The 13,251-nt window shown below is 40.7% G+C and overlaps 1 protein-coding gene across 1 annotated transcript in view; it reads right to left on the reverse strand.

Moving 5' to 3' along the window:
• The window catches only part of CCDC192 (coiled-coil domain containing 192), a 203,830-nt gene that overhangs the window by 132,518 nt on the left and 58,061 nt on the right, over positions 1 to 13,251 (reverse strand). The gene's annotated exons all lie outside the window — the stretch shown is intronic.

The raw sequence follows: 13,251 nt of genomic DNA on the forward strand, positions 1-13,251 counted from the left end.
GAAATTAGAGTATAAATAAATAAGTATGGTTAAATTAAACATTATAGTTAATGTTTAATAGCAGTATAAATTATTTCAAGAGAAGAGATAAAGTCGAATATTCATAAAATGCAAGGCTATATTCATTTAAGATATAAATTTTTATTTGATTATTGTTTTTCCCTTTTGAAAATAGGATAAAGTTATAAAGAATATCTTGGTATTTCTAGATGATTTGCTGTAAACTAGAGGGACATGATTTGTTGTTGTTTCATTTTTAAAAATTAACATTAAAAAGCAGCCATCATCTACAGACAGATATTTCTCTCATTTACTTGTCTAATCACTCCACGAGGCATCTGTTGAACAGCTATTTGTGTCAAGAACTATGTGTGAATAAAGTTAAGCTCTAGAACTTGAGAACTCAGCGAATGGAGTAGAATAAAGGTTAAAAGAGATATCCGTAGAATGTAGACTAGAGGGAAGGTGAGTTTCTGTCTGAGGAGTCAGGAGAGGTTCTCACCCGGGGACATGTGTAAACCTTGTTGAAAGACCAGTAGAGGTTAAAGTAGGGGCAAGGGCCTAAGTTGTGAAGAGATGGAGGCCTGAACCTGTAGATAAACTCAGTGAATTCCAAACCCTCAAATCAGCACTGTCTTTGAGTGTCAACTGGCAGGAGGGGATGGAGGAATAGGTCAGGAGATGAAGTTGGCAAAGGGAAAATTGTAGGGACCTGGCTGAGGTCCTTACTTGCCTTGATAGCTATTTACTCTGTTGTAGTCAATGAGCAGCCTGTGAGAGTTGTAAGTAAAACTCATGTAACAGATTCTGTAGTCCATGCAACCAGTTCTGAAAAAACTGCCCAGGATGCTTTTATGGAATCAATCTTATTAATTCTCTTAAGGCTTCTTTTTAAAACTTTTATTGGAGTATAGTTGATTTACAATATTGTGTTAATTTCTGCTGTACAGCAACATGAATCAGTTATATGTATACACATAACCACTTTTTTTTAAGATTCTTTTCCCATATTGGTTATTACAGTGTAGGGATAGTAGAGTTCCCTGTGCTGTGTACCATAGGTTCTTATTAGTAGACAACTAATAAATAGATAATTTATATATACAGTAGTGTGTATATGTCATTCTCAGTTTCCCGATTTAACCCTCCCTGCTTTCCCCCTTGGTAACCAAGAGTTTGTTTTCTACATCTGTGACTATATTTGTTTTGTAAATAAGTTCATTTATACTGTATTTTTTTCAGATTCTACATATAAGCTATATCATGTGATATTTGTCTGTCTCAGTGACTTCACTCTAGCTCCATCCTTTTTGTTGCAAATGGCATTATTTTGTTCTTTTATGGCTGAGTAATATTCTATTGTATATATGTACCACATCTTCTTTTTTTATTCTTTCACATTTTAGAAAGTTTATCTTTGTGCGTGTGTTGGTTTCTGCCAAACTTCAACGTGAATCAACCATAGGTATACATATGTCCCCTCTCTCTTGAACCTCCCTCCCTCTTCCCTCCCCATCCTACCCCTCTAGGTTGTTACAGAGCCTTGGTTTGAGCAAAAGCGCAAACTTCATACAGCGAATTCCCATTGGCTATCTATTTTACATATGGAACATAAGCTTCCATGTTACTCTTTCCACACATCCCATCCTCTCCTTCCCTCTACTCACATGTCCATAAGTCTGTTCTCTATGTCTGTATTTCCATTGCTGCCCTGCAAATAATTTCATCAGTACCATCTTTCTAGATTCCATATATATGCATTAATATGTATTTGTTTTTTCCTTTCTGACATACTTCACTCTGTATAATAGGCTCTAGGTTCATCCACCTCGTTAGGAATGATTCAAATGTGTTCCTTTTAATGGCTGAGAAATATTCCATTGTATATATGTACCATGTCTTCTTTATCCATTCTGCCCATTTGATGGGCATTTAGGTTACTTCTATGTCGCGGGTGTTGTAAATAGTGCTTCAGTGAACATTGAGATTGCATGTTGAGATTTATGCCCAGGAATGGGATTGCTGGTTCATATGGTGTTCTATATTAACTTTTTTAAGGAACCTCCCTACTGTTTTCCAGAGTGGCTGCACCAGTCTACTTTCTTACCAACAGTGTAGGAGGGTCCCCTTTTCTCCACGTCCTCTTCAGCATCCATTGTTTGTTGATCTTTTTATGATGACCATTCTGACCAGTGTGAGGTGATAAGTCATTGTGGTTTTGATTTGCATTTCCCTCATAGTTAGTGATGTTGAGCATCTTTTCATGTGCTTTTTGGCCATTTGTATGTCTTCTATGGAGATATGTCATGTCTATTTAGATCTTCTGCCCACTTTTGGATTTGATTTTGTTTTTTTGTTTTTTGGATGTAGAATTGCACGAGCTGTTTGTAGATTTTGGAGAACAATCTCTTGTCAGTCACTTTCTTTGCAAATATTTTCTCCTCTTCCATGGGTTGTCTTTTGGTTTGTTTATGGTTTTCTTTGCTGTGCAAAAGCTTTTAAGTTTAACTAGGTCCCATTTGTTTGTTTTTGTTTCTGTTTTCATTCCTATAAGAAGTGGATTGATAAGAGATATTTCTGTGATTTATGTCAGAGAGTATTCTGCCTACATTTTCCTCTAAGCATTTTATAGCATTCAGCCTTACATTTAAGACTTTAATTCATATTGAGTTTATTTTTGTGAACAGTGTTGGAAAATGCTCTAATTTCATTTATTTACATGTAGCTGTCCAGTTTTCCTAGCACCACTTACTGAAGAGACTGTCTTTTCTCCACTGTATATTCTTGCCTCCTTTGTCATATATCAGTTGACCATAGGTCAGTTCAGTTCAGTCACTCAGTCGTGTCCGACTCTTTGTGACCCCATGAACTGCAGTACGCCAAACCTCCTTGTCCATCACCAACTCCCAGAGTACACCCAAACTCACGTCCATTGTGACTACCCAACCAGTGATGCCATCCAGCCATCTCATCCTCTGTCATCCCCTTCTCCTCCTGCCCTCAATCTTTCCCAGCATCAGGGTCTTTTAAAATGGGTCGTCTCTGCATCAGGTGGCCAAAGTATTGGAGTTTCAGCTTCAACATCAGTCCTTCCAATGAACACCCAGGACCATAGGTGCATGGGTTTATCTCTGGACTTTATGTCCTGTTACACTGATCTGTACTTGTTAGTGTGCCAGTACCAAACTGTTTTGACTACTGTAGCTTTGTAGGATAGCTAGAAGCCTGATTCCTCTAGCTGCATTTTTAATACTGCTTTGGCTATTTGGGGGCTTTTGTGTTTCCATACAAATTGTGACATTGTTAGTTCTAATTCTATGAAAAATGCCATTGGTAATTTGATAGGCATTGCATTCCACCTATAAATTGCTTTGGGTAGTATAGTAATTTTGACAATATTGATTCTTCCAGTCTATGGTATATCTCTATATTGGTTCCATAGTCAGTGGAACCAATTCTGGGAAAACTGCACACAGCACTTTTATAGAATCAGTTTTATTATTAATACTTGTCTGATGATTTGTTTTTTAATTTGATATTGATGCATTTCAGAAAGAATTTAGGGTGGGTTGAAAAGGTAAATAAATTGAACTAGAAGTCACTAAAATAAGAACTTCAAAGATACATTAAGAAGGAGTTAAGGGTAGGGAAGCAGGTGTGAAGGTAGGTTCACACAGCTCATGCCCTGACATCCTACATTATCACTTTCTAGAGCCAAGGTATAGAGGACTTGGCTCCAGCCTTTCTGATAGTCAGAATAACTATTAATAGAAGCACAGAATCCATGGAGTAAAAGCAAGTCCAATGCTCAGTGGAAGTACCAATATTCCTGATACAGAAGTTACAGAAAGACATATTCTCTAGTAAAATAATAAATGTCTTTAACAATAATCTGACAGTGAATATACTGAAAAACTCCATAGGGCAATTTTTTTTTAAATAAAATCTTCCCAAACTAAGTCATTAGCATCATGCCATACTACCTTCCTCTCATTCAATAAAAGCAGTTCTAGGACAACTTGATGCAGTCTAAAGTGTGACTTTTTGCTAATCTCACTTAATTCAGGAAGGATTTTAGGGTATCTATCTGAAAGGGAAAAGTGGACCTTATTTCAGGCACTCTTCTGTGATATGCTTCCTTTCATCCCAGCTTTTTAAAGCTAAATATTGAGCTCAAATATCACTCTTGGAGTGCAGTTAAGCACAGAACTCTCTGGTAGAAATGGTCAGCTGGGTTGGGGCTAGAACTAACATCTGGTTTTAGAAATTGTGGAGCCTGAAATAACTCTTTTAAATTAAAAGGCTGCTCACCTTCCTTCACTCAGTCACTCGCTGATTAACTGATTCATTCATTCTTTTTTTTAACAAATATTTATTGAGAACCTACTTCTGGGCAGACACCATGAATCAGAAACTTACAGTCTATCAGAGATAAAGACAGACACACAATTAAATCAAAAGGAGACAGTTCTACAAAAGGCTTCAGAAGACATTCTCCAAGGGGAGAAATAAGCTAAGGAAGTACTAAAGAATGCAGGATTCTCCTCAGAAATTAATTTTGAGTCTTTGATTAATCAGCTTCCTAGCACTCTCTATAAACAAACTGGCAGCTAAAATGAAGTACTTCATTCCAGCAGATTATTTGTGACAACCCCATAAAACTGTGGAACTGTTACTGAAACAGTCCATTTTGGAATAACTGTTAATAACTTTTTTGAACCTTGGTAGGTGTCAGGCACACTGCCAACTACTCCACAGGCATTACCTCACTTGGCCAGTTTATGTATCTTCCATGGTACCCTATGAGGCTAAAGAATGCTATTAGCTTCTTTACCCAAATGGGAAGAGAAGAACTTTAGTAACCCTTGTCAGTCATGCAGCTGGGGTAGCAGGGCTAAGTCACTAACCCAGCAACTAGCTCTCCATTACTTCTCTTATAAAGGCAGGAATTAGGTTTTCCCAGGCAAGAATATTGGAGTGGGTTGCCATTTCCTTCCCCGGGGAGCTTCCAGCCCAGTGATTGAACCTGGGTCTCCTGCACTGTGGGGAGACTCTATACCTAGTGAGCCACTAGGGAAGCCCCAATACCAGGGCCAGCGGCCTTTACAAAACCGTTGATTCATATCTATAGCTTATCTCTCTATTCTTCATAATGGAAAGGTATGACTCTCACTCATCTTAAAGTGATTTCAATTATTAAGGGAACAAATAAAACATGATTTCTAGTAGCTGCTGATAATAACAGTATAGAGTGAGTTCTGTGTGAGCATTAATGGCTGGTAGTTTATACAGATTAATGCAGCTCAGGAGCAAAGAGGAAAGTGCTGGGAACAATCTTGTGTTGTCCCCACCTGATTTTTTGACAAACAATTAGAGAGTATAGCAAAAATCTATGAATAGATTGAAATGCTTGGGCCTCTAAACTCTGTATATTCTTTTGAGAGGATGTTGGTATAAGTCCAAGCTTATCAAGTAAATGAAATATATGTTTGAAGAAATGCATAGTCAGCTAATAGGTATTCACAGAATAAGTGGATTCGATTATATGTCTAAGTAGGTGGCTAACAAAGATCAGACACATGCCATGATTCTAAAGTCGCTGGATGGCAAGGATTATCCTTGGGGGCTTGTTCCTGTTGAACTTATGGAGAGTGAGCAGACAGGCTCCATATCCAGTTAGAGGAGGGGAGATGAGCCTCCTGGCTATCAGCCAGAATCCAGGCTTGGTTGTTCTGAGTGACCAAACTCAGGCCTCAGGTTCCTGCATTCTCAATCTGCCTTCACTAGTAGAGGATCCTACAGCTGATATTAGTGGCTCTCACAGCAACATATTGTGCCTTAGTTTTCTGAGGCCAAAAAAAAAAAAAGAGAGAGAGAGAGAGAAAGAGAGAAAGAGAAAAAGAGGGAAAATGGTAATTTTAATTAAATAAGGTCCTGGTAGCACTCCAAAGTTTTATACTGAATATTGCTTCATCCATGTGCTATTAGTTATTTAACCACTTCTTGCTGGGCAGGAGCCATGTAATGGCTCATAATTCAGAGGGTACTGCCTTCAGAAATTATGAGCAACATGCTGATGTGAAGTGAGAGCTCAGACTCTCTCCCTCCAAGCTCCCTGAGAGGTTTGGCAGCAACACTCACCAATGGGATTGGAAAGCCTCTGTCATCCTTCAGCGACTTGTCACCTCTCCAGTGCAAGCACGTAGGAGATGCACCATGGGATAACCACATAAAGGGTTAAGATGAAGGTTCAAAATAGTATTAAGCCCAGATAACCTAACTACGAAGGTAGGATGTAGAGAGGGTTAACTATAACCAACTAGTGCAATAAAAATATTTCTGAGATTTATCCCACATGCGGCCATTTAGTACCAATGGGTTCTGTTCATAAACAATCACTGAGGAATTTTCCATTTGGATTAACGTCTGGCTCAAAAGGAAAGACCCACAGGGGAGGAATTTCCCCATTCCTCATTGGCCCCAGGTAGGACTCTATCAGATCCCGTTAACAAAGTCTCCCAGGCTGATTCACTCTGACATGAGGTCTGTAGAGGATATTAAAGTTAAAAGATCTAAAAATTAATTTACTGATACAACCAGCATGTGTGTTGGCATATATATTTAGCAAAAAGTTTCAAATGAAAGTGAAATCATGCTTATGAAATAGGGGCCCTGGAGTCCGAATATCTACACTCAGGTCTTTGCTTTGTTCCATGTAAGCTGTTTTCTGTGAGCAGGCTTCTTTGATTCACTTCCCTCATCTGATAAAGGTGGAGTACTCCCTGCCTCACAGGACTGTTGTGAAAAACAGATGACATAATCTGGATGGGAGCATTTAGAAAAGTGTAGGTTGCTGTATGACTCTAAGCTATTAATTACTGTCACATTATCCTAAAATTAGTCATGACAAGCTGCAGGAACAAGGTAATACTTCTAGAGTACATAGAAGTGTGAGCTTTAGAGGGCAAGGAGTGGGAAGACCATTCTCCTTTGGTTTGTCAGTTGGACAAACGTGTCCCACGGGCCATGGTCCCGGCTTGCTGTACTAAGAGTGAGGCCTGGAGATGCTTTCCTGAGGCAGGAGTTATGAGGGTAAGCGAGATGCTGGTCAGGGACAATGGTACTGGGGAGAGCGGAGAGTCTAGGCTGAAAGAGATGGGGATTGTGCTGGACGGTGCAGTGCGTCTCAGACACGAGCCATCATGAGACTCACTGGAGGACTTGGAAAGCGTACTGCTGGATCCCGCTCCCAGAGCTTCTGATTCAGAAGGTGTGCGATGAGACCTCAAGACTTGCATTTCAAGCCCCAGGTGACTCTCATGCTTCTGGTCCCAGGGCCACACTTTTGAGAACAATCTGGATGGTATAAGACTTACCGCATCTCAGCTGTAAATAAACAATCAAATCTGATTCTGATGGGTATACAGAAAAAGGGAATTTTCTTCAAGCTAGTTAGGGTTATTTGGTGGTTCCTAAAATGGACAGGAGTCAGATTCAGAAACGGACAGGAGGTAGAGCAGCTCAAGCTCCGGTGCCGTGATGCCTGGGTGTCACTGGTAGGGTATATCAGTTCCATGTGTTTTCCCTCTCTTGCTTCCCCTGGGTTAATATTCGGAGTCCAGTTGGGCACATGCCCATTCCCAGCTAGCAGCTGACAGGGTACTTTGAGTTATATGCCTTCCAAGACTGCACATTGAGAGAGACATATTTGGGAAGGATATCGAGGTACTGCCAAGGAGGGAGTGTTAATGAATGCTTAGGCAGCCAAAACACGGCAACAACAAAAGTTGCCCATGTTCTCTATCATAGCAGGAAAAGCCTGATCAGTAGAGGGCCTGGAATTCTAGGGGACGGGAGTCTGCACTGGATCTAAATTGGTGGCTCTTGCGGATCCTTACTTTAGAAAGTAAAATGGGAACTGATAGCTTCTTTAGAGAAGGAAAGGAGGCAATTGAACCAATTCTTTGGGAAAATTCTGTCACGGTACTCATGGTGGTCCTTCCGTGCCCCCTGCTCCTGACTCTGAGTATCAGGACTGTTGCTTCCAGGTCTTTAGAAGCTTTGGAAAGGTCAGGAGCTTCTGATTTCAAAGTCACACGTATCTAAACTACAGCTTGAAGCACCCTGTATGATTTACTGGAAGGGTTTCTTCTTCTGGATATTTGTGACTGTTTATTATGAATTATTTCAAGCATATAAGACGAATAAAGAACAGCGTTACACTCAAGCATCTATCATCCAGTTGCTTAGACTTCTCTTTTGGAATAATTCTATGGAATATTATAGACCTTTGGGCTCTGGTCAATCTTGGTGGTAGCTCGACCAAGAGGTGAACTAGCCATTGGGATGGAGGTGAGGGGTGAGGGGAGGCAAACCTCTGGACTACTGCAGATAATCACATTGTCGATGGCAGAGTGAATGAACAAGGATGAGTAATTATATTTCCCAAATACTACAAGTAGGCAAGCAATGAACTCAACAATTTGGAAGGCATTCATTTTAAAAGGTTTTTTTTTCCCTCCTCCTTTAAGACTCTTAGTCCTGATTTAAATTGCCCTAATATGGGCAATAATAGTTAAGTTATTATAAGCACTCAGTTGAAATATTTGTTTAATCCCATATAGGTCTCTTAAGTAGATAAACTCATGCAGACTGGAGTAATGAAAATGCCCAGGGCAAGTTAGTCCTGTGGGTGGCTGAAGTGGGTGTCCACGTGTGTGCTGAGAGGGGCAGTTCTTGGCAATCTTTTAAAAGTGTAAGCTGTGACAAGACTTCCTAAAGTTCATGGGATGAGATTTTAATCTCCAAAATATTAGCAGTGACAGTTTTACTCTGAAATGCTGAGGCTTGTACCTTTTTCACATTTCATAGCTATCAATTTAATTATATAATAATATAATTTGACTATTGGTTTCTAGGAGTGTGAATCCTGAGTAAAAAGAAACTAAGACCTTGGATTGTTAATTTTCATGTTAAGACTATAGTGTCCTTCAGCTGCTCTTCTTACTTCTTCTGAAATTGAGGTTTCTTACAACTTTTTCTTTCTCAGCTATTTTTTCCTTTTATTTTCACTCTAAGGAATCATTACCTTTTTGTCCCTTCCATGTTATACCTTGAAAGTATCAATTTCAGATTAAAGTAATGCCTTATGTAACTGGCATTTCTAAGGAATAACATTTCATAAAATAACTTTCCCAGAGATTTAAAGTAGGCTATTATAAATTCCAAAATAACCTTATATTAAATTTATCCATTTTAGCAATTCATTTCAATGAAATATGTACAAAGCATTGAACCAGACACTGTGAGAGGCATAAAGAAAAACAAACTTGCTCTCTATCCTTGAAGTGCTCACAGTCTTGGGGAAGAGCTGGGCCATCAAATAATTCTGTTGTGGGTGATAAAGGACAGAAGATAGGTGCAGAGGAGGGCTGTGAAAGTACCAAGGAAGGAGAGATCACTTCCAGTTTGATGGTCAGACAAAACTGTCTGGAAGGAACCATCTTGATAAAGCATGGGGAAAATCTGGTAAACACAACGATGGGGACATATTCCAGTTGCAAATGAGCAAAGGTCCCAGGGCAGGAATTCATGGCCATACTCAGGGATCACAGATGTGTGATGGAGAGGAGACAGGAGAAGGGATTGGCCCCTCATTTTCAGTGTGATAAAAGCCATAGTCAGGAGGTTGGACTTTATTCTGGGAAAATGGGCAACTGTGATAGCTCTCGGCATTGGAACAGGGGAAATGACATGATCAGGGTAAAATTCAGTTAAGCAACATATATTGAGTGGTTTGCAGTGAGCCCACACATTCTTGGTGCTGCGCTCAATGTTCTTCATGTCCAGTGGTAGACAGAGGTGTAAACAGAGAGCATCAGTAAAATGTGAGCAGAAAGTAACAAAACTATAGAGCAACTGTGAAAGTGAAAGTCACTCAGTCGTCTTTGACTCTTTGCGACCTCTTGGACTATAGTCCATGAAATTCTCCAACCCAGAATACTGGAGTGGGTAGCCTTTCCCTTCTCCAGGGGACCTTCCCAACCCAGGGATTGAACCCAGGTCTCCCACTTTGTGGGTGGATTCTTTACCAGCTGAGCCACAGGGTAAGTCCAAGAATACTGGAGTGGGTAGCCTATCCCTTCTCCAGCGGATCTTCCTAACCCAGGAATTGAACCATTGTCTCCTGCATTGCAGGTGGATTCTTTACCAACTGAGCTATGAGGGAAGCCATAGAGCAACTATACCCCAATAAAAATAAATAGATAAAATGCAGTGTTTCAAGCTAAAATAGATGAAGTACAGGAGGTTAGGGAGCCCAGAGAAGGTACTCTGGGGGCTAAGGGAAAGGTTAGTCCTTGATACAAGTCTTACAGACAGAGTAACATTTATTTGGAAAAAGGAGGAGAGAGAAGGACAGCCTGGACCGCGAGAGCGCAGAGAGCAAAGTCCCAGGGCACCGACAGACTCTGGCTGTGTAGAGAAAGATGACAGCTCTATTTTACTAGCCTACTGGACTGAGGCAGAGAAAGGGGTGAGTGAGAACAGGGAAATGAAGGCCAGAGATGGGACAGTCCTGTGGAAAACTTTCCAGAGTGGCAGGGAAGCCGGGAGAGCCTGGCGGTGGTCACATCCTGCAGCAGGGTTACACTGGGGAGGCACAGCCAGACAGCAATTCTAGACTCTACACGTGACTCTCACATACTGTAGGTGGTGTAAGTCCAAACTGCTTGAAAAACTCACTAATACTCTCAGTTGCTTCCTAACCTTGAATGTTCCAGCACTCCCAGGAGCCTTCTGATGTCCTGTCTCCTCACCGCATCCTCAGGTCTCCACTCCCACACCTTGGTCCATTCATCCCCCTTCTCTTCTCTGATCCCCTAGGACATTTCATTCTCCCATGAGTGTTAACCTCCAGCTCTGTTTGGTTTTCTGCCCCCACAGCAAATCTTACACACAGTTTGTAATCCTTTCTCTCTTCTGCAAACAGGGTTGATGGTGTGAGAGCCAGTGGGCTACATTGTGATTGGGTGAGGCGGTAGGCAGGGCTAGTGGGGGCTCTGAACTTGAATATGTTGATAATTTGGGGCTAGTAGCAATAACTGAGAACTATGATGGTCAAAAAGAGCTAGGGATTGGCAGGACAGTGGAATCAAAGACATGGAAGTGAGATAATTTGTAAAAGTATACTCAGAGGCAACAATTAGCAAAATATGAGATACAAGCAGAAACAGGTGGGATTTTAATACTGTTTTAAGTTTGGATCTACTATGTAATAACATTGTGATATTATTCACCATGCCTGGGGAACACAAACGAACACACCGAAGAGATAAGAATAAAAAATAATCAATTTGACTTCATATGTGCTGAACCTAGGATATCCACGGGATATTCAGGTCATATTTAGCAAACCTAGAGTTTTAATTCAATGCAGTATGCCAGCAGGATCCAAGGTAGTATGCTTAAAATGTCATTCAAGGACAAACACCACTGGGAAATTACATACTTTGGCCCTTTTTTGGAGATTGATTATACACTGATAAATCCTGCAGTAAATGAACATATTTAATTTAACTTTATTTCCAATGCCCTGCTCATATTTTTTTTTCAGAATACCTATTAACATAATTTAAATTTTTTTTCCCCAGGAACAGTGTTTTAAGAAATGCTCATTACAGCACTGAGGAGCTGTGATCAGATTATTAAGATAGAACTTGGTAGAGGAGGAGGCTATGCTTACTTGTATGGAAGGAAGAGTTGAAGAGTTATGAACTGATTAATCACTCAGAGTAGACAGAGGAAAGAGACTAGAGATAGAAGCTTTATCAACATGTTTGACACTTCCAGTGGTGTGTGGGAAATACAATTTAGAGAGGCAGCATGTTGAGAGAGCAAAAGCATGGATTTCACAATCAACATGTGTGGGACAAATGATCTAATTTCTAAGGCTCAGTTTTCATATCTGAAAAATAATGCTCACCTTTTTGAGTTGTATTGAGAAGTAAAATGGGTAATACATAAAGCACCTATCACCTAGGAAACACATAGTCCACTTCAGTAAACATTATTATTAATATTATTTTCATTTAAATATTCTTGATGAGTAAGCAAAACTTCAATGATTAATCTGCTATGTTATGAGCTGAACATTGCCAATTACACAGGAGAAATCTCGTTGGTTGGTATCAATACCCTAACACAAGCGAGCACTCCCAGTTCCGACACACCTGGGGCAGGAACAGCATGGAACAGGAATCGACTGCAGAAGCCAAACAGTGGAAGAAGACGCTGCAGGAATTTCCCGAAGGCTCCCATGACCATGATTTTTCATCAGTTTTTCATGAAGAGATGCTGGAAGCTAATAATTGAACCTTAGCAAATCTCTCTCCTTAAACCATTCTGAGCTACAGACTCCCTGGGTGAAGGGCTGTAGGGATCCAGCTGGCATGAGGTGACATCCTCTGACATTAGTCCTTACCCAGTACCCTGAAAGGCAGGCCAGGGGAGGGGCATCGGGGAGAGAACGCTCGGCTACGAGAGAGGTTTCTCTCTGAGTCGGTCACAGTGTCAGCAGTGCAGGCCTGAGTCACGTTCAGTCTCGGTCAGTTGAGCACACAAGGCCGGAAAAGAATCTAGATTTAGTCTAAATCTCTGCTAACTGCCACTGCAGATTAGCTTCTGTCTACCCCAGGACAAAAAATGGGGCAACTATTGTGGTTTTTATCCAGATCAGATCACTGCAAACCTCAAAGGGCTGGTGACCAGAGTATATTCTTCTGCGGTCTTTTCTCTAGGACTTCTGGGCTGCAGCCTCTCAGATTGGGCTGAGTTTGTTGTTGTTCAGACTGGCCATGGAAAGTGACTGGCCACTCTTGTTAATCAATAAGTCATTCCCTAGCACACGGGATGTGGTTGGAGGAGATAACTGAGAGGAGGCGAGTGACTCTTTGAGGAAACACTCCCGGGATTCTCAGATCCTTGAGAAGAGGCAGTGGCAGGACCACAGCCACTGGTCTATGCACATGGATCCACAAGGCTGTTGTGGCAGGAGACGCTCATTAAGCTGTTCTCTAAGTGAAGATAGGGAAAGTATAAATGAAATTTCCCCTGGAACTTCAGAGGGTCTCTCTTTCTCTCTCTCAGGGAAGACTTGTAGCAGAAAATGGGCAGTTCATTATCTGATTTGTTCATATGGTCATTAGCCTAAAAACCAGAAGACTGGGGCAAAATAAATACATATAAAATAAT

This window comes from Budorcas taxicolor, chromosome 7, assembly GCF_023091745.1.
Source record: "Budorcas taxicolor isolate Tak-1 chromosome 7, Takin1.1, whole genome shotgun sequence".
NCBI classification, from domain to species: Eukaryota; Metazoa; Chordata; class Mammalia; order Artiodactyla; family Bovidae; genus Budorcas; species Budorcas taxicolor.